General features: G+C 33.7%; 1 protein-coding gene across 2 annotated transcripts in view; it reads left to right on the top strand.

Annotated features, from left to right (window-relative positions):
- Positions 1–2,988: 2,988 nt before the first annotated feature.
- LOC101901069 (TPR-containing protein DDB_G0280363) overlaps positions 2,989–22,607 on the top strand; it is a 103,724-nt gene continuing 84,105 nt past the window's right edge. Inside the window, exon 1 of one of the 2 annotated variants that reach the window (XM_059118235.1) lies at positions 2,989–5,211. The gene's annotated coding sequence lies outside the window, so the exon portion shown is untranslated. The remainder of the gene's footprint in view (positions 5,212–22,607) is intronic. The other variant, XM_059118237.1, reaches the window with a different exon arrangement.

Here is a 22,607-nt window from a genome sequence, read left to right as displayed (position 1 = left end):
GTTTCTCTTTTTATTTTTTCATTCATATACTGTGCTCTTTTTTCTTCTCTAAAGAAATTGTTAATCATCTAAAAGATAACTCTTAATATGTGTTGTGGATTGGATACAGAGAGTGAGAAGTTTTGCTATCGCAAAAGCTCTTGTTCCGTTGAAGAGAACAGGAAATGTTTAAGCAACTTATCTATTATTCCAATGAATGGAAACAAAGAGAAAATTATCTGAAAGAGTTGCAGTTTTACATCATTGTTGCTCTTAGTCTCTCTTTGAACATTTTCTTGGATATAGAACACTTGTTAAGTTAACAAATAATTTAAAGGAGAACAGGGTAGCCAATTTATATTTCAAAAATATCTCCACGAGTAACTTAATGAATTGTTGTAATCTTCTTAAAAAAATCTTTAAAACTGAGAGAATAAAATACAAATATAGGAACTGAAATGGGCAGGGTTCAATCAAATTCAGAGTCCTTCCGCCTTGACTGATTGATTGATTTATTGACTGATCGTCTGATTCATCTACGCCCAGAAGAAGCGGTTGAACCTGAAATCTTAAAATTTTGCGTTAGAGTCGATCTTAGAGTAGATTTGTGAGATAAGGATAGATTTTCTTCGAAATAAGACATATAAGGGCACAAGAAGTATAAAACGATAATAATTATGGTTAATATTGAGCGATTGGAATATGCTAGAAGTTGGAATTTTTGTTTTTCATAGACAGACTTACGACTAAACCAGTAAAAAATCCGACGGGCCTGACTATATGATATCCTACACCACTGTATATTAATCAGAGCTATCCGTCGAAAATAATGTTTGTGTTGGGAATTTATGTGAAGTAGATTATTTCAACTATGTACCTTTCTTGAATGTATATTATGGGTTTAACATGGAATCGGCAGGATCCAATAAATACCCCTCAAATTAGCGGGGTTAGATAAAAAAGTTGCAACAAATTCAAACGCCACAATTTTTATTTTTTTTTAATTTCTTGAATGAAAGCAAAAAATGTCGGAAATAGCATCAAATTTTAGAATAAGTTAAGATTTATTCGAATTGGTCAGCTTTGGCGCGACTTATGGCCTTCAAACGGCCAATGAAACCGTCACACGCTTCCCAAATGTTGTTCTGCGGTTTTTGGCCCATTCCCGGCGAAGAGCTTGCTTGAGGTGATCGACACTTTGATATTATTTAGTGCCAACCTTGCTTTCCAAAATACTTCCGACACAAAAGTCCAACGTTTTGGTATCCGGAGATTTTGGTGGCCATTTTGCGCTGGAAATGAAACGTGGAACCTCATTTTGTAACCATTCTTGGGTGGCGCGTGCTGAGTGTGATGGTGCTGAGTCCTGTTGCAATGTCCAAGGTCTGCGGCCAAAATGTTTGCGTGCCCAAGCCCATAATACATCCTCCAGAATATTTTCGCGATAATATTCGGTATTTATTCTGATGCCACGGTCGATTAATACGAGCGGAGAGGAACCATCGGCTGTTATGATGGCCCACACCATCACCTTGGCCGGCGCTTAGGTTCTGGTGGCCAACCGAAGGTGCACATTTTCAGGTGACCTCTTTGGCAAGTAAACACGATCATTTTGTTTGTTTACAAACTGCTGGACAAGGAATGTTTTTCCATCGGCAAATCGGCCAAATTCGGCAAGTCACCACTTTCGCCCAAGCGAAGCAACTCTTTAGCTCTTTTGAGTCTATTTTCTTTCTGTTGCGGTGTAAGTTCTTGCACTTTTTGGAATTTCAATGACTTTACCCCAAGCTCAGTTTTTAATATTTGCCGAACGGAATATTGCGATATGTTCGGCTCACGAGTCATTTTTCGGGCACTGCGATGCGGGTTTCCATCAAGTCGTTTTTTACTGTTTTTTTTCCGTCCACTTCCTTGACGTTGGGCTACACTACCAGTATTAGGGTAACGAGCAATGTTACGTGACACAAAAGATTAATTCACATTTAAATGCTGAAGTGCTCTAACGATAGCCACTTTTGGTTTTCCAGCCAAATATAATAAAATATACTATCACGCTTGAATTCTATCACGAATAACTTTTTTTCTGAAAAATTCTCACCAAAATGCTTTTGGTACGCTTGTAAATAATATAATGAGCTGTATTGTATAATAATTTTAGCAGCTGTCGCACGAGTGGCTTAGAAATGACAGCAGTCTAAAGTTGGTTGTAGTTTCATTTCATCTCACCCTGTATGTATGTTTTTGTGATCTTCGTTGCGTCCTATTCATTTTTGATCGAAATGCAAATCCGAAAAATTTTGGTCGGGAATTGAAGTATCAAATTCTTGATACGAAACGTATTCGTTTATTTTTAGTCCCTAAAGTTTTAAGAGACAAGTAATTTTGGTTCACTCCTCAAAGAGTAAATTAAAGCTTCTGCTGGTACTCTTCTTTGCCTTATTTTTCTTCAGGTTTGGAATAAAAATTTCCCTAGATAAATACAATTATCTGTTATTCCAATGATAAATAAGGTATGAAAAGATAACGAGAGAACTTCCCATTGAAATAAAGCTCTTGTTCTCTCTCTCCATGTTTATCTCCCCAAAAACCCTGGCCATAACGGAAAAGAGAGAGAGAGAGAGAGTGAGAGCATTAAAAAGTCTTGTTTGAATTATAACAACAACCTGTTTTACCCAATTTTGCCTTCAAAATGTCACCATGAGAAAGAGAGCTTTTGCTCTCCCACTTTCTCTCTCTCTCACACACATTGTTATACTCTCTGTGTGTAATACATTATGTTTCCTTTCCTAAGCCTCCTTTCCGGGGTCACTTTGTGAATTTTTTGGTTAATGCCAAACGTTCAAAACGCCGTGGCGATAAGCTTTCGTGAGCGTAGAGTATGCCATGAATACACGTTGAACTCGTTTGCGTGGTTGCCTGAATGCCTGCCTGCCTGCTCTGTCAAGGTACTCACTCATTATTTTGCCATACAACAAGAACACAAAATACGAGAAAAACACACACACACACACACACACTTTTCCAATTTCGTAGATGAAACTCCGCCGTACAATATTTTCATCCCTTCTGGCAGTGTTTCTAGTTCAATTGCAAAGTGAAGACGTGTGGCGAGTGAACGGATTTCGGGATTATTATTGGTGTCTTTTTTTTTGTCCACATTGTGTGCGCGGTGTGTCCGTGTGTAAGCCATTTGCCAAAGCAAGAAATGTAAAAAAAAAGAAAAATTAATTATTGATAAGCAAAGGCAAAGGCAAAGGCACAGGCTCTGGCAAGTGAAAACGACGTTGACGAAGAAGAAGAAGAAAAAGAAGGAAAAAAAAGCACAAGAGAAAAATGGCAACAACAACAATGTTTTGTAAAGGAATTTAAATGGGTTATGAAGCCAGAAAATGAAAAAGAAAAATTAACGAAAGAATGAAAGTGGAAATCTGTGAGTTGCGAGAAAAAATAAAGCATACTTTGAGGCTGCTCAAAAGGAAATAATTGTTATTAAACCGAAATAGTTACAAAATATAAAGCATACTTTGAGGCAGTTCGGAGAAATTTGTGTTAACAACAAATAAGGCATACTTTCAGGCAGCTTTGAATATTATGAAAACTAAAGCATACTCTTAGGCTGCCGAAAAAAAAAACCGGAATGAGTGTTATGCGAAAATGAAATAAAAGAGTGTCACAAAATCGTGTTAAACCAAATGCATGGCAATAACTTGCAAAACGTGGCATTCAGAAACCTAACAAATTCGGAATAAAAATAGAAAACAGAGAAATATTAAAGCGGCCTCAAATCCTTTTTTTATTGAAAAATACACTGCCTGTCATCTGAGCTCACGCACACACACTCATCATTATCAAGGGATATTTCAAGAGAGTGAGAGCTCTTCAATTCCTCGCTTTAGCGGCCACCAGGTGAATGTGTGAGTGTTTCGGTTTCGTTTTTGTTTTTGGAATTTAAATAAATTTCATGAATAATAAATAACAACAACAACGAGAAGAAAAAATGCACCAAACCCCCAGCCTCCCACATCATCACAGTGTGTGAGTGTGGGCTTTTTTTTGTTGATTTTTTCCTCCGGCCCCTGCGAATGAGGTCTGCCCCCTGAGAAGAGGAGTAATGAAAAATTTGAAATAAAAAATAAAAAAAATTAAGATGCAAAAACCGTATCAAGGTAACATGCAAATGTGAACAGAAAAATTGTTGTTAAAAGAAAACCGAGAAAAAAAAAACGAAAAACCTCAGAGGAAAATCGAAAAGGGGGGGGAGAATAACCAGAAAAAAATATTCAAACCAAACCCCAGGCCAGTCAAAGTGCAGTGTACCGCGAACAAGTGAAACCCTATGAAATGAAATGAGTTCAAATGGCTAGTCGGGGCTTAAATCTGAAATACAAAAAAAAAATAACAACAACACCAACATAGTTGCCATTTAGTTGGCAGTTCTCGGGCCAAAAAAAAAAAGAAGAAACCCCAACGAAATCATTGTGATTTACTGAAGCGTGTTGTAAAGAAAATTTTCCGCACAATGACAACAACAACAAAATAAAAAAAAATGAAAAAAGAAAACTCAAACGTTCCCAATAAAACACTCTAAAGAGTTTAAACCGTAAGACGTGACGCCAACGCCAATGGCATAAATTTCTAATAGAAAAAAAAATCGGAAAACGTAAAAAACGAGTTAAATACCCCCTCGTCTACAATAACAACAAATCACGTGAAAAATAACAACAACAAGACTAACACCTCCGGTATATGTGGGTGAAATGGTACCACCTGAAATCGATAATCAATAAATCGCGGGTTTTATGAAGAAAACAAACGCACACGTGTGGACGACACTCTTCGCAGGTTCTCACCAGTCTCCCAGACTGGCAGAATTTTTCCACCTCTCCGTGTCATCATTTCGTATTCATGTTGGCTACGTGCAAACCTGCCCGACCGCCATAAATAAGTGCGTGTGTTCCGCACATGTAAATATACACACACACATATATATAAATAAAATATTCTCCATTCAAGGATTACAACGAAGCGAGAAAAATAAAAAAAAACACCTCATAACGAAAGACAGGCTCCATTGTTACCAACCTGAGCTGAGCGCCTGACTGGCTGCTGAGATATTTTTTTTTTCGAGGATACTATACAACCACACATTATTATCATGAGGACAATGCCAACAGTAACATTTTAAGCATCTAATACCAACCATAATAACAACAATAAAAATAACAATACAAGGTAAAATAACCTCCCTTATTAAATCTATGACATGATTATGCATGTAACCCGGTTTTTATGCTCCTTTTCGTATGGTGGACTCACAAAATTATTGGGATGCATAAATTAATATTGTGACGGGGTAAGGGGATTTTGTAATTAGGAAAATATATATTAATAGGTGGAGAAAAAAGGGATATAGCCACTAATTGGGAAGGTAATCGGTAATTGAGTTGTAAGGGAAAATAACAAAGGAAAGGGCATTTTCGGAACAGAAAATTAACAATTATAGGCAGCCAAGCAAGAAGTATTTATGTGTTTATCAGGAATTGTGGAAATAGAATTAAAGGATCCCGTAATAAAATCGAGGAGTAAATTTTAAAAATATGGTACAATTTTCCGAATTTCAATTCTGAAACGTTGCAGTGCAACCTCAGCCGTTTTGATTGTTGCTGGACATGTGAAATTGGAGAAAATCGGTCAAAATCGTCCGAATTTCCTTTTATTGCGCACCAAATGTGTAATAATTGTTCAAACATCGTGAAATTTGGATCATACGATCAATTTGAGCATAGAAATAAGTGAATCAAATTTGGTGGAAATCGGCTGATATGCACCGATAGCTTTCAAATATATTTGGTCATCCGATAGCTTTTTTGTCCTCCTCAGCCGGAATATGCATTCCGTAACAACGATATTCGGGAAAATATAGTATAGCTCAGAAACACCATTATCAAATTTAATCGAGATCGCTTCACATTTGGGTAAAGCTCCCATATACATATTAACTGAATTTCAAGTTTATTGCGGAACAAATAGTAAATTTAGGTCCAAATTTAATGAATTTTGGCCCATAGGAACGAATTTGGCCTGAACGAAAGTGTATCAAATTTATTGAAAATCGGTCCCAAATATATGTTTCATCAGATTTTATTTTTTAATCCCTCCCACCCGTATAACCCTCTCCATAATAACGAAATTTGGTCCCAGCTATCAGATACATCATATCAAATATCTCCGCTAAAATTTTATGGAGATCGGTTCAGATTTGGATATAGCTCCCACATATATCTTCTTACGATTTCACGTTTAAAAAGTGCAATATCAGCTCAAATGAGGTTGACTTTAATGAATATCGGCTCACTTCGTCAAATTTAGGGGAAATCGATTAAAAGGAGGATATACTTCCATATATTAAATCCTTTCGGCTTTAAATTATATCTTCTTTAAAACAATAATACATATTCAAAAACGACCATAAATTCGACATAAAAACGTTATTTGTTATGGTCCGTCCGACTTTGGTCCTTTCTTTACTGGTTTTTTTATTTTTAATTTTGAAACTTTATATTGTAGTTCCACATTTGCATACCCTCAGCCACATGGCTACGTATGGTTTATATCATTTGTTATGGCCAAAATATGCATCATAGAAGTAGTGGTTATAGACCTTAGGACGAAATCCGTTTGAGGATGTTTGGACTCTGTCTGTTTGCTCGATAACTCTCGAAGGTAGTATTCAAATTTTGTACATCGTAATATTTTTATCAAACTTAGATTATATATGTATAACGTATAAAACAAATCGATTGCCGATTAAATCCAAATTCGGTCCATGGTGATGATAGGCAATTGTTTCCAATAGTTTGTTTCAAAGGTCAGAATTTTAAACATAAATAACCCCCGCAAAATGTGAACATTTTCTAATTTTTTCCGATTTTTTTAAGCTATGTTCGAAAATGCAATATCAAATCATTATGCCAGATTCACTAAAAATACGCAGTATTTTTGGCAAATAGTTTTCTATAATTTGCGAACTCGAAATGCTAAATTATAGCCCATTTAGTTGGAAAATGTGAATAGGATCTAAAGCCATAAACATTTGAGGAGCATGACGAAATGGGAAAATCTAAAAAAAAAATCCCAAGACGTTTTCAATACACCAAGATTTAAAAACAGGAAATTTCAGCCACATCAAAGAAGTCAACAGACTGGTGAATAATATTGCTAAAATCTTAAAAATACAGAATTTAGGGAGGTACAGTTATATCGGGGCTATACGAAGACCTGGACCTGCATAGACAGTTTTCTGTCAAAACGAACTTCAAATTCCAAATTTGAAACATTTCCGAAATACTAAAATATTGAGGTACGATTATATGGGGGCTATACCAAAACGTGGACTTAAATGGCCCATTTTTAATACCAAAAGTCCTGCAGACATAATATACATTTGAGTAAAATTTTATTAACCTACCTCATTCGTTCGGAAGCTAGAGTGATTTCAACAGACGGACGGACATCGCTAAATCGACATAGAATTGTATGTTTATCCAGAATATATATACTTTGTGAGGTCTAGAATATATATTTCAAGGTGTTACAAACGGAATGACAAAGCTAATATGCCTTCCATACTATGGTGGAGGGTATAAAAATGAAAAAGTAAAAATTCCTCTATAGAAATTTCAAATTTCAATTTGATGTTCATTTTTGAGAATTCCTAAATTTTGGCGATTCGAACGTAACTTTGCATTTATCATGCACTTTATAGCAATTTTATTTGGTATGAAAGATTAAAATATGTCCGGCAAATTTAGTGAAAATCAATTCAGAATTGGATATTAGGCATTTCCAGTTTCTTAGGTCCTTTCTACTGCATCTGCTCTTATTAGATTTTACGGATTCTTATTGTCAAGATCTGCTATAGGACTTATAACTTCTGAATTTAGATATGCTGAAGGTTTCCGCCACAAGACTAAGATTATTTATTTATTTATTTATTGAAGGTTAGTGCCTCAATATACAACAGAATCACCAGATTTTGCTATAACCCCCATATAAGTGCCATTTTCCACCTTATTTCCGAATTTTAGTGGTATGTGCTCAAATAGTGATAACGGCTGATTTAAGATGTTTTAAGATTCCGGTCGCAGAAGTGGTAATAAATTGATCTAAAAATTATTTGATGCGGTCCAAACGCAACGGTAATCGAGCAATTGGAAGTCCTAACCATATTTTTCATCTGTTTCACAACTGTTAGCATAGGTGAAGGCCCAATTCCTTCATGGTGGAGGACACAAAAAGTCATATTTACTTCTTTTAATTTAATTATATTCAAGCCTAACGACATTTTCCACAATATTGGAAAAAAAAATTACATTTCCGATTAGTCAATGCTATTTTTAAAAAGATAACCAGGACGTTAAATTGTTTTTAATTGTGCCACTTGTTTGTAGAATTTTAAAATTTAATTTGCTGTAATTCGGAATCTCCAGGGATAGAAATTCGAACGGAATGGAAAAAAAATTAAAAATACTTTAAAGTTTTGATGGATATTCATCATCCTGGTTAGAATACTCCATTTAAGTTCAAATACGAAGGGTATAAAAAGTTCGAGTTCGTACATAATTTTAACTTGAGTATTACCCAAAAAGTTCTAACCTACAATTCCATTTCTGTGCAACATCCGTCCGAACATATTTCGAAAAATGTTGAATTCCAAATTATTTTTTCAATCCTAAAATTTAATATTTATAACCATTTTCTTATAAAGCCCAGGCCCTGGTAAAAATTCTTAAAAAAAAAATACGCTGATGGTTCTGAAAGTATTTAAAAAAAAAAACTGATGATGGTCTATGGAAAAGTTCTTCAAAAACACGCTGATGGTCCTGAAAGTCCTTTAAAAATTCTTTAAAAATCCCCTTTGATGGTGAAGATCTATAGAAAAATTCTTAAAGAAGTTCTTCTAAAAGTTCTTCAAAAAATTCTTTAAATGTTCCAGTCTAATGGTGAAGGTCTATAAAAAATCCTAAAAAAATCCGCGCTTATAGGTTTTTAAAAAATTTAAACAATTTTTATTTCCGAAAACTTTTTTCTCAATCACAATTTTTGGAATTTATTGTCATTTTAGTATGAATTTCTGAAAATCCTGTATTTTTGTATAACACCACACCAGCTGAAAGCCATAACCAATAACTCACATTATCCCAAAATGATCAATTGCCAAACAAAAATCTCATTAGCCAATCGTTTATTATCAACCAACAAATAACTACCCATAAATTGATAAATAATCTCCCGTAAACATGCCGATAATATGCATCAATTAATCGTTGATTAAGTAACCGTTATTCTGGTTAATAACAAAATGCCCAATCCTCGATACGAGCAACAACAAATAGCTGCTTAAATGATTCATAAGCGTTATTAAGTGAAATCGCAGTATATAAAAGTCAATGGGCAGCTCATAAAAATCACTTAAATTCATAAATATCTGCTTTTACAAGGACCTAATAAACATGTTCACGCATAATGTTTATATTGTTGTTATTTGTTTTCATAAAGACAGCGGCAACAACAACGAGCAGATTGTAAAAATTTTAACATTTTAATGATAATAATATGGGTTTTAATAAGGTTGTTCAACATTTAACGGCGAAACGGGAGAGAGAGAGACAGAGAAAGAGAGAGAACAGATCATTAATTATGACACAATTTTGTTTGCTGTTATTGTGCTACGGTTGTTGTTGTTGTTGGTATTGTTGCTGTTATAACTGGAATTGGATAGATAATTAAAACATGTTTTGTCCTTTAGACCTTCCCTCCGTTGAAAAACAACGACTATTTGTCACATGTTTTAATGGCAACTCCCCATAAGGATTTTTGGGTGTCTCTCCTCTCTCTCTCCCTCTGTTGCTTATTATTAATATTTACAAGGCCAGAAAGCAGAGGCCAAAATGGTCTTTTGTGTGTGTGTTTGTCTCTCTCTCGGTGGAGCAAAAATGTGACTGCAATAAAATGTCACAAAATCGAAATGTACACACGGCAATAATAACAACAGCAAAATATGTTCTTATTAATGAAATAAAATAACAAAAATAAACATGCTACAAAATTGTGCGTTTTAAACAAAAAAATCCTAGAAAATTATTTCTTAATAAAAGGGATAATGGATGGATGGATGTTTTTTAACATAAATATTTGGCTGGGTTTATGTGAAAATTCATGGAAAATTCATTTGAAAAGGCGATAAAAAGGGATTTAAGAAAAAAAAAAAAAACAAAGGAAGGAAGGGAAGGGAAGATTAAAGACTTGCAGATCCTCGAAAAAAAAAAAAAACTTTTGGAAAAAATATTCCCGAAAAATACACTTTTCCAGTCATGTTAGACTTTCAAAAGCATTATTTCAAAATCCGAGAATAAAATCCTCTTTTGGTCCTTAAAATATATTCTTCAAAAAAAAAAAAAAAAAAAAAAAAAAAAAATCAAAGTTTTTTGCCTTTATAGCCCTTTAAATAATCTATATGTATATAAAAAGTAGAAATAAAAAGTGAAATAACTAGAATTCTAAAATTTGGAATGATGGATGGATTTCTGGAAATTCGTTCTAAAATTGTATGAAAAGTACTAAAATGTACTAAAATTAAACACTTTGTATTTGGCAAACGGAATAGGCTAGAATTCTGAAATTTTGAATGAGAGTCACTGATGGAGTGCAGGATAGATGTGCCAAAGGGCTTTTTCGAAACTTCAACTTTATGCTTACGAAAAGTTCTGAAATGCTAATTAACTTCTAAAATGGAATCATTTGGTATTATATAAAGGATACAGCTAAAAATTGTCAAATTGGCTTGTTTATTGGCTTGATGGTCCTTGAAAAAAAAATCCTTGAAAAATTCAAGTTTATTGGCCCGGCGGTCCTTGCAAAAGATATCCTTTTAAAATCCACGTTCATTGGCCTGACTGTCCTTCAAAAATCCACGTTTAATGGTCTGACGGCCCTTGAAAAAATATCCTTTTAAAATCCACGTTTATTGGCCTGACTGTCCTTAAAAAATCCACGTTTACTGGTCTGACGGTCCATTAAAAAATTTTCTTTAAAAATCCACGTTTGATGGCTTGGAGGGTCCTTGAAAAAATATTATTTACAAATCCACGTTTATTGACCTTTAAAGTCATTGAAAAATATTATTTAAAATATCCTGGATGAAGGTCCTTGAAAAATATTCTTTTAGAAATTCACGATGAAGGTTCTTGAAAAATATTATTTTAGAAATCCACGCTGCAGGTTCTTGAAAAATATTCTTTTAGAAATTCACGATGAAGGTTCTTGAAAAATATTCTTTTAGAAATCTACGTTGTAGGTCCCTGAAAAATATTCTTTAAAAAGTGCATGCTGATGCCCGTGCAGGTCCTGAAAAGTTATTCTTTAAAAAATCCACGCTGATGCCTGTGTAGGCCCCTGAAAATTATTCTTTAGGAAATCCACGCTGTAGGTCCCTGAAAAATATTCTTTAGGAAATCCACGCTGTAGGTCCCTGAAAAATATTCTTTAAAAAATCCACGCTGATGCCCTGGAAAATTATTCTTTAGGAAATCCACGCTGTAGGTCCCTGAAAAATATTCTTTAGGAAATCCACGATGTAGGTCCCTGAAAAATATTCTTTAAAAAATCCATGCTGATGCCCTGGAAAATTATTATTTAGGAAATCCACGCTGTAGGTCCCTAAAGAATATTCTTTAAAAAAATCCACGCTGATGTCTGTGTAGGTCCTGCAAAATTATTCTTTAAAAATCCACGCCTATGCTTCTACAGCTCCGTGAAAAGTATTCTTTAAAAAACCCACATTGATGGTTCTCAAGGACCTTGAAAAATATTCTTTAAAAAGCTACGCCAGTGGTTCTGCACGTCCCTGAAAAATATTCTTTAACAATTTAACCCTGATGCTTCTGCAGGTCCTTAAAAATATTATTTAAAAAATCCACTATTATATTCTTTAGATAATAACCCGCTGATGTTTTTAAAGGTCCTTGAAAAGTATTTTTTAAAAAATTCACGCTGCTGGATCTGAAGGCCCTTGAAAATGTTCTTTAAAAATCCACGCTAATGGTCTTGAAGGCCCCTGAAAAATGTTCTTTACAAATTCCACGCTAATGGTCTTGAAGGTTCTTGAAAAATATTCTTTAAAAATCCGCGCTTGGATGGCATGGAAGGTCCTTGAAAAATATTCTTTAAAAAAATCCATACTGATGTTGCTGAAGGTCCTTAAAAAATATTCCTGGAAAAATTCACAATTACAATCTGGATTATCCTTGTAAAAAATCTGATGCTGCTGAAGGTCCTTGAAAAAATCCACTCTTAAGACCTGAATGATCCTTGCAAAAAATTCTGATAGTGCTGAAGGTCTTTGAAATATATTCTTGAAAAAAGCCACGCTTAAGACCTGGATGAACCTTGAAAATGTTCTTTAAAAAATCTAGGTTTAAGGCCTGGATGATCCTTGTAAAAAATTCTTTAAAAATTCACGCTTATGTCCCTTATAGTCCTTGAAAAATATTCTATAAAAAATCCGAGGTGATGGTTCTGAAGGTCCTTGCAAAAATCCCTTAAAATCCACATTTATTACTTTCGAGGACCTTGTAAAAAATTAACATTTATAGCCTTAAAGGTCCTTATAAAAATCATTCAAAAATCTACGCTCTTTGCCTTCAAGATCCTTGTAAAAAATATTTTAAAAATGAACGCATATTGACCTGATAGTCCTTGCAAAAAAAATTAAAGTATCTATGCCTATTACCTGAATGGTCCTTGTAAAAAATTGTGTGTTGTGGGTCCTCGTAATAATTCCTTAAAAACCACGTTTTCCTTTCTACGTATTATTTAAAAAAAAACACGACAAGGGTCCCGAAAGAACTTTAGGCCCCACGCCTGTGGCATTGAAGATCCTTGTAAATATTTTCCAAACTTATTTCCTTGAAGATCCTTCCGAAAAAAATTAACGTTTATTGCCTTAAAGGTCCTTGTAAAAAAAAAAACTTTAAAGAACATGAACTTTTTGCTCTGAAGACCTTTGTTAAAAATTCTTTAAAAAATCTGAGTTTGTTGTCTTGAAGGTCTTTGTAGAAAAATTAAAAACAAATCTACGATTTTTGCTCTGAAGGTCCGTGTTGAAAATTATTAAAAAATTCACCTTTATGACACTGATTGTCCTTATAAGATTTTTTTTTAAATCCACGCTTATGGTTCTGATGATCCTTGTAAAAATTATTTTGAAATCCACGCTTATGGTTCTGATGATCCTTGTAAAAAATTATTTTGAAATCCACGCTTATGGTTCTGATGATCCTTGTAAAAAATTATTTTGAAATCCACGCTTATGGTTCTGATGATCCTTGTAAAAAATTATTTTGAAATCCACGCTTATGGTTCTGATGATCCTTGTAAAAAATTATTTAAAAATCCACGCTTATGGTTCTGATGGTCCTTGTAAAAAATTATTTAAAAACTCCACGCTTATGGTTCTGATGATCCTTGTAAAAAACTATTTAAAAATCCACGCTTATGGTTCTGATGATCCTTGTAAAAAATTATTTAAAAATCCACGCTTATGGTTCTGATGGTCCTTGCAAAAATTATTTAAAAACTCCACGCTTGCTGCCTTGAAGGTCCTCGTAAGAAATTCTTTAAAAAATCCTCGTTTATGGCCTTGAAGGTCCTTGTTTCTATGCAACAAAAAATAATCCCTAACCTGGTCGACCGCATTTTCTATTAAATTAATTAAGACATCAATTAAGTGCTTAATTTATTCTCCCGTCTTTTTTCCTCGTCCTCACCCTATTACCCTCTCCATCCCTGTGATATGTCATTCCCCAACAAAAATTTCCAATATTCTTAATTGATGACTGGCATGTTCTCTGCGGTTTTTCCGAACTACCACAAAAATAAAATACCAAACAAATTTATTTTGTTAACCAAACGAAAAAAAAAACGAGAATCCGCAAATATTGAAATTAATTTGTCCAGCAACAGCAACAAAAACAACGACGACAGCAACAAAAAAATCCAGTTGAATTTCTCAATAAATTTGACAAAATTTTTAAATATTTTCAAATTCATGGATAATTTTCCTGATGTTGTTGTTGTTGTTGAAAAACAGATTAGTGTTTAGCTAAGCACTGGCGAATACATTTAGTTATACACACACATATTTACAAATGAGAACAGCAACGACAACAACACCAACACCCGCACGAGTAAACAACATTATGTTTTTGCGTGTATGCGTGTGTGCGTGTGTATTTATGCAAATTGTTTTTGCCAATATCGATTTAATTATACATTTGTATCCATGTATTTTGTGTATGTTTGCATAGCGTATTGTTATTATTCTAATGTAATTATAAAAACAAATATACAAAGTGCAGATCCATACACATAGTTGTGATAATGTATTCTAGTGTAGAGTTAGTGTGTGTGTGTGTCGGTGTGTGTGTGTGTACGTGGAGAGTTTATTAAATTTAAATGGAAAAGAAATATTTGCTCTGCACTCACAAAACAAAACTGAAATGGATGATGAATTATTAATTCAAATAGAAGAAGAACTCTAGCTTAACTAAAGTACCACCACCACCTGGTGCGTTGCGAAAATTAAATATTGAAGCCCATGGAGCGTATGAGTGGCGGGGCATAAATTATACGCACCGATGTGCTTAATCCAGAGGTTTCTCAATAGTTTGCAAGGAAGAGTTCTTCTGTTCGAAATGGGAAAGGAATTTTCCTATAGACGGAAAAATTAATAAATAGGCCCATGTGGGATTTTCCGTATATAAATTAGATTGTAGGTTCGCATCGTATTTATTGTAGTTTTATACATAAGGCCTTGTATTAAAAAAATAAAAAATATGTGTAAACATCGATGGGATATTTTTCATAAATTGAAGATAGAACAAATAATAGACAGGAGATTAACCAGTAAGGAAAAGTCGAAAGTCGGGCGGAGTCGATACCCTACACCATTATGCACATTTAGTAGAGCTACCGTAACGGAAGAATATATTTGAAATAGATTATACCACCAATCAAAATTTGGCTTTAGAGTAGTTATAGTTTGGTTTCAGAGTTATAGAGTGCATGATATCACTTCGAGAAGGATTTTATTAAAAAATATATGTATTGGAGCCGAATTCCACCAAATGGAAATGTACGTCCCGAAATTTACTCCATTTAGGTTGATATTAGCCATTATTTGCACAATACACCTGAACTCGGATTAAGGGTATTTAGGAGCTATATTTAAATCTTAGCCTATCTCGATAAAATGTGGCAAAGATATTTCCGAGCTCTATAAGATACCTGGTACCAAATATCATTGTTGTCGAACGGATATTACGAATTTGATTGACTTAAACACCAAATCGGACGAAATATATATGGAAGGTATAACTATACCTGAACCGATTTTCTTTATTATTTACTTGCTTCTAGACTGAATTCGGTCAGATGTGCCAAAATTCAGGTCATTTGAACTGATATTGGCCAATTGGTGCACAATTAACCCAAAATCGGTTGAATATATACAGGGTGAGATAAAAAAACTGCAACAAAGTCAACAGCCATAATTTTTATATTTTTTTTTAAATTTCATTGAATGAAAGCAAAAAATGTCGGAAATAGCATTACATTTTCGAATAAGTTTAGATTTGTTCGAATTGGTCACCTTTGGTACGAATTATGACCTTCAAACGGCCAACGAAACCGTCACATGCTGCCCGAATGTTGCTCTGCAGTATTTTGGCCCATTCCCGGCGAAGCGCTTGCTTGAGATGATCGATACTTTGGTATTTTTTAGTGCCCCACCTTGCTTTCCAAAATACTCCAGACACAATAGTCCAACGGATTGGTATCCAGAGATTTTGGTGGCACACAATGGTGCGCTGGAAATGAAGCGAGGAATCTCATTTTCTAACCAATCTTGGGTGGTTTGCGTGCCCAAGGCTTTAATACACCCTCCAGAATATTTTTGCGTTAATATTAGGCATTTATTCTGATGCCACGGTCGATTTATACCAGCGGAGAGCGATCATCGGCTGTTATGGCGGTCTGGTGATGCTGTGCATCGTGGCCGGCACTTGGTGCACATTTTCAGGTGCACCTTTTCAGCTGACCTCTTTGACAGGTAAACACGATAATTTTGTTGCTGGACAACCTATGTTTTCTCATCGGAGACGGAGAAAACCAAATTCGGAATTTCACCACCATTTATTCAAAAAATTCTTGACCAAATTCAGTGAATTTTTAAGGTCATTTTAGTAAACAGAAATAGTAGATTTTGTAAGATTTTTTTAGAGGAACTTTTGACCAAAAACCATTAATTTTTGAGGTAGTTTGAATTGCTTTTTTAGATATTCGGCTTATTAAGAATCTCGGGTTTTATAAGAATATTTGAAGTCTATTTAGGAAAATTATGACAGTTTGGATGACCTAAAAAATGAAATTTTATAAAACATTAAGAGGATGTCATAGACATAATCTTTGTTTGTTTCCGTCTTCCAAAAAAATGAAGATCTAGCTGGTCAACGGTAGAGGATTTTTTAAGAGTATTTCACGAGATCCCTTGAAATATATTTTAAAGGGTCGGAAATAATTGATTTTTGAGGAATTTTTTTTTCCAAAAAATCGTTACTTTTTGAGAATTTTCTTTGAAGGACCTACTGATCAAAAATACAAACAAAATTTTTTTAAGGACCTTCTGACCAAAAATCTTCGACTTTTTTAAGAAGGATCATCTGACCAATATAATTTTTAGGGCTGTTTTAAAACGCAGATTTTAAGAATATTTTTAATTGTGGAGTTAAGAAAAACTTTGTTTTTTTGAGAATTTTCAAAGGCAAAAATCATAAAAGGATCATCTGTAGATATTTTTTTTTTTCATTTTTAAAAAAATTTAATTTGCGTCATAATAAGAATGTTTTGAGGACCTCCATATTTAAATTCATTGACTTAAAATTACAGATCTTTTTAAAACATTGCCTTTTAAAAGAATATTTTTAAAGAAGAATTTGTGGAATCTTAAAAAAAAAAATGGAGAACATAGTGTGTTTTATTACAGCATTTTTTAAAGGACCTTCTGACCAAAAATCGTCGGCTGTTTTTTTGAGAAATACCATCTGACCAAATACCGTGGATTCTTAGGAATGTTTTAAAACATAAAAATGTCTCAGCAAAAAATTTCGTTTTTATTTAGAAATGTTTTAAAGGATCTGCTATTTTAAAGGAAACTAGAAACCAAAAATTGTGGATTCTTAAAAAAGGACCTTTTGATTAAAAACACTAGCTTTTAAAAGAAAGGATCCCCTGACCAAAAAGTTGTATTTTTTTAAAGAACGATTTGAAAAAGGCCTATTGACCAGAAAAAAAAAAAACGGATTCTAAAAGGACTATTTTAAAGGACCTCTTGATGAAAAATAGTACGATTTTAGGTTTTTATAAGGATATCCTGACTGAAAAAGTTTGTTTTTTTTTAAGAAAATGTTGAAGTATTTTCTGACCAATTGTCTGAATTTCTTTAAGCATGTTTAAAAGGACAATCCTGAACAATTTTTGAATTTTTAAACTAAGCAAAATTTGTTAATTCAAAAAATATATTTGAAGGACCACTTTATCTCACGATCATATTGAGTAAAAATAGTGGATTTTTTGATGAGCTTCCGAACCAAACATTTTTATTTATTTCAAAAAATCGTGGATTTCCAAGAAATTCCTACAATCGGTAATTAAAAAACAAAAAATTATTTATCGGACCTTTTGGTAAAAACTTGAAGATTAAATTTTTTCAAGATCCCCGTGACTAAAATATATGGATTTTTCAAAAAATTTTTAATGGACCACTTGGACAAAAATCGTTTATTTTTTACACGATTTTTTGATGGGCCTACTGAACAAAACTCCTGGATTTTTTTAAGAATATTTTAAAATGCCCCATTTTTAATTTTTTTTTTTTTTTTTAAATAACCTGAGAAAATTTCTTGGATTTTTTAGGGAAATGTTTAAAAAATTTCCTAACCAAAAGTGGAGAATTTTTAACAAAGTTTGTTGTCAATAATATATTGAAATGATCTCTTAATCATAAATTGTGTAAGCATTTTTGATGGACCATTCGACTAATAAATGAGTTTTTTTTTTAGAATATTTTAAAGGACCTCCTGACCAAGAATCTTAGGATTCTAAAAGAGTTTTAATAAAAACGTTGATTTATCCCAAAAATTTTAAGACAGTTTCTGTAAAGGACTTATTTACTAAAAACATTTGGAAATTTTGGATTTTCAAGTAAATTGTGAATTTATTTGAATATTTACGACTTCCTAACAAAAAAAAAATGCGGTATTTTAAAGGAAATCCGTTTCAAAAATTGTGGATTTAAAACATAAAAAATGAAGGGCCTCCTGAATATTTCAAGGATCGTGGATTTTAAAGAAAATTTTAAAGGACCTTTTAGCAGAAAATCGCATATTTTTAACATAAAATTGTGCTTTAGTTTATTTTGAGGAGTTTTTACGATTTTTTTGAAAAAAAAAATGGATTTTTGAGAAATTTCAAAACAAAATTCATTGATTTTTTAAAGAAAACAAGTAAAAAAGCTGTAAGTTCGGCCAGGCCGAACTTTGAATAACCTCCACCCTTTGCGAATTTACTCTCCACCACGAATTTAACAATTTTCAAAAAAAAAAAAAATAAATAAATAAGTAAATAAATAAATAAATAAATAAATAAATAAATAAAGGGATTTTAAAATTCTGTTAAAATCATGTTGCCGTATATTAGAGTCTATATGGCGACGTGGACCTGCATAGGCAACTTTTGTCACAAGGCAACATATATCACAATAATCAAATGCGAAACTTGAAAAAAATCTGTTTATAATGTATCTAAAATCGTCAAAATACCGAATATAGGGAGGCACCATGGTGGTTATAAAACGTGGATCTACACAGAAAATTTTTTGTCATAGGCTGTTATATCGAACTTCACGAACTTCAAATGCGAAATTTGAAACAATTCCGATAAATAATGTCGCTAAAATCATCAAAATACCGAATATCGGGGTGTACCGTTATATGGGGGCTATACGAAGACGTGGACCTGCACAGACAATTTTCTGTCATAGGCTGTAGTATTCATTACGAACTTCAAATGCGAAATTTGAAACAATACCGAAAATCGGGGGGTACCGTTATATGGGGGCTATACGAAGACGTAGACCTACATGGCTTATTTTCTGTCTTAGGATGTAGTATCCATTATGAGCTTCAAATATCAAAATTGAAGCAATTCCGGTAAATAATGTCGCTAAAATCATCAAAATACCGAATATCGGGAGGTACAGTTATATGGGGGCTATCCGAAGACGTGGATCTATACGGCCCATTTCCAATACCAAAAGTCCTGCAGACATAGTACACATTTGAGTAAAATTTTATCAACCTACTTCATTTCGTTCGGAAGCTAGAGTGATTTCCACAGACGGACAGACGGATAGACGGACAGACGGACGGACATTGATAAATCGACATAGAATTTTATGCTGATCAAGAATATATATACTTTGTGTGGTCTAAAATGTATATTTCGAGGTGTTACAAACGGAATGACAAACTTAATATACCCTCCATACTATGGTGGAGGGTATAAAAATTGAAGAGCCTTCATATCGGTAAAGGTTAATTTTTAGGAAAGTCTTTTGAAAAAAAAAAAACATTTTAACATTTTTTTAGGATATATGAAAAATTTTCGATTTTTTTGAAAAAAAAAAAAATATTTTGAAGCACATTTTGACCAAAAATCTTATATTTATTACATTCTAAGAGATCTCCTATTTTTGAAGGACATCCTGGCAGAAAAAATATTTTATAGGTATATTTTGAAACGCCTTCGGCCAGCACCACCTGATTTTTGTAACAATTTATTTTTTTTTATTTAAATGACCATCTGACCAAAAATCTTGGATTTTTTTTTGTTTTTAAGAAAAAAAATTAAAGACCTCTTAACAACATTTTTTTTAATTAAAGAAATGTCAAAAATTGCTATCCTTTTAAAGAATATTTTTAAGGACTACTTTTCCGAAAATGTGCGTTTTGTCTCAATCATCCTATGGTTTGGAAGCTTTTATGGGGTATTAGCTATTATTTGCCTTCCCTACACCCCCTCCAATTGAGGCTATTGAAAATGGAAATTAATTAAATTTAAACAGCTGCAATCATACACACAATGTCCATTCAATACATGTTGCTTATTTTGCCCTCTCTTCCGCTCGCCCTCTTCCCTTTGTACGGATATGTCCTTTCAAACTGCAATACAAAAAAAAAAAAAAAAAAAACGAAAATATATAAAATCAAATTACACCCTTGAGTACGGTGGAATGGGGGAACCATGGCGATGTCCTATATTAGTTCAATGTGTACGCTCTTTTTTCTCTCTCTCCCTCGGCCATGTGTCCTGCTATTAAAATACGAGTGGTTGTCATGTCACTTTGGACGGACAAAAAAAAAGGACACCAAATTGCAGTTGACTGGCCAGTGCGACATGTTCGAAGTATAAATTATGGCACTTTGCACAAAAGCGAAAAAAATATGGAAACGACAACTCTTAAAAAAATAATTAACTAAAATGTTGTATTTGCTTTGGCTAAAAGTGGTTCTGGACACATACTCTGCACTCCACTCCACTTTGGAATTTATTGCAAATTGTTCCCTGGTTGATGGTTTGGAGTTGGAGCCCCTCTCTCCCTGCCTCTCTCCTTCTCTCTCTCTCTCAAAATTTTTATGGCATTGCAGTGGCCCATTAGTTGCGGCCAACTCCATGGAAATGGATTATCATTGGAAATTATTATTTTAAAAATTCATAAAGTTAAGAGATGGAGAGGGGGGCGGGGCTGCAAGTTTCCCAAGGTAAACATAAGCCATAGCAAATAAAACTCCTCCTCATAGAAATGACCATTTAATGGCAATCCTTAGCGAATGATTAAGATTAATTATTGCAAATGGTGACACATATATTTTTTTGGGAGAGAGAGAGAGGGAGAGTCGGAGGCATTGAGTTCCCTGCAAATCCCCACCAAATGACAATTTGAAGAGAGAGAGGGACAAGGAGGTCTCTGCAAATCCCCACCAAATGACAATTTGAATGATGAATTTTTATAATTGACGTAAGCATTCATTTCGGAGTTTTTGCCCTGTCATTTTTAAATGAATTTTGTGCATTAATAAGCAATTATGCGATTATGACAGCAAAATTGTTCTTCCTGGTCTAATTTTGTACTTTTTTATGGCAGCTCTCTAATTCTCCTGTGAGATTTTTATGTGTTTTTTAAGATTTTCTTCAGCTCCCCATAAATATATTTAAATTAAATCTCCCATTTATTTATAAATGTCATTTATATGTTTCCGACGAAATTTATTACGAAATTACACGCTGGGGTAAAATTGAGACGACAAAGGATCTCTCTCTCTCCAAGGATGGCAATATAAAACAGGTGAAGTGTGTAATTAAAATTAGAATGAAATGTTGGCAGGTAAACACATTTTATAATTATAATTCTAAAGTAGGTGAATAGTTGGGAGGGGGGGGGGATACAGTAGATGTCATTTAGGTTGGATAATGAACTTGTGTAATGAAACATATTTTTTATATGAACATTTAATTAGATTATTTATATTTATATACAGCCTTTCAAGATAGCTCTCCTAATAAGAGAAAATCTGTTTAATTTTTTCAGAGAATGGGTCTTCTCCTATAATTTATTGTCGTGAAGGATTAAAGGTTTTTTACATAATTTTAGATGTTTTTCTTTTAATATATCTGGGAAGAACAGAAACTCTCTTATCAGAGAGGAACAGAAGGTCTTCTCTCATAGAAGAACAAAAGGTGTTCACTAAGAGAAAAACAGAAGAACTACTCTCACAGAAAAGCAGAATGTTTTCTCTCAGCTCCTCTGTGGGAGGTCGTCACAGAAAATACGCTGGAGGTTTTCTCTCGTAGAAGAGCTGGAAGTCTCTTCTCATAGAAGAGCTGGAGGATTTCACTCAAAGAAGACCTGGAGGTCTTCACTCATAGAAGAGTTGGGGGTCTTCCCTCACAGAAGAGCTGAAGGTCTTCTAAAAGAGAAGCTAAAGCTCTTCTCACAAAGCTGTGCTCACAGAAGTGATTCTCGTAAAAGAGATTAAGGTCTTCTCGCAGAAGATCATTCACATAGATGACGAGAAAGCTCCCCCATACAAAACAGTCTGGTCTCATGGAGGACCAAAAGATCTTCTCTCATAGAAGAACAGATGACCGTCTCTCATAAAAGACCAAAAGGTCTTCTCTCATATAATATCAGAAGGGTTTCCCCATAGAAGAACAGAAATTCTTGCCAAAGAAGTCAAGAAGCTCTTTTAATAGAAGATATGAAGGTTTTCTCAGAGAAGGCCAGAATGTCTTCTCACAGAAGATTAACCAGAAGATCCCCGCAGTGAAGATCAGCAGATTTTCTCATAGAAGAGCTCAAAGCCTTCGCAGAGAAAGACAAAAGACAATAGAAGAAGGTTTTCCGATAGAAGGACGGAAGGTCTTTTGAGTGAAGGTCAGAAGCTCTTCTCATA

Source organism: Musca domestica, unplaced genomic scaffold (genome assembly GCF_030504385.1).
Source record: "Musca domestica strain aabys unplaced genomic scaffold, Musca_domestica.polishedcontigs.V.1.1 12, whole genome shotgun sequence".
NCBI classification, from domain to species: domain Eukaryota; kingdom Metazoa; phylum Arthropoda; class Insecta; order Diptera; family Muscidae; genus Musca; species Musca domestica.
The sequence above is the reverse complement of the archived record's forward strand: the minus strand, read 5'-3'. Positions and strand labels throughout refer to the sequence as shown.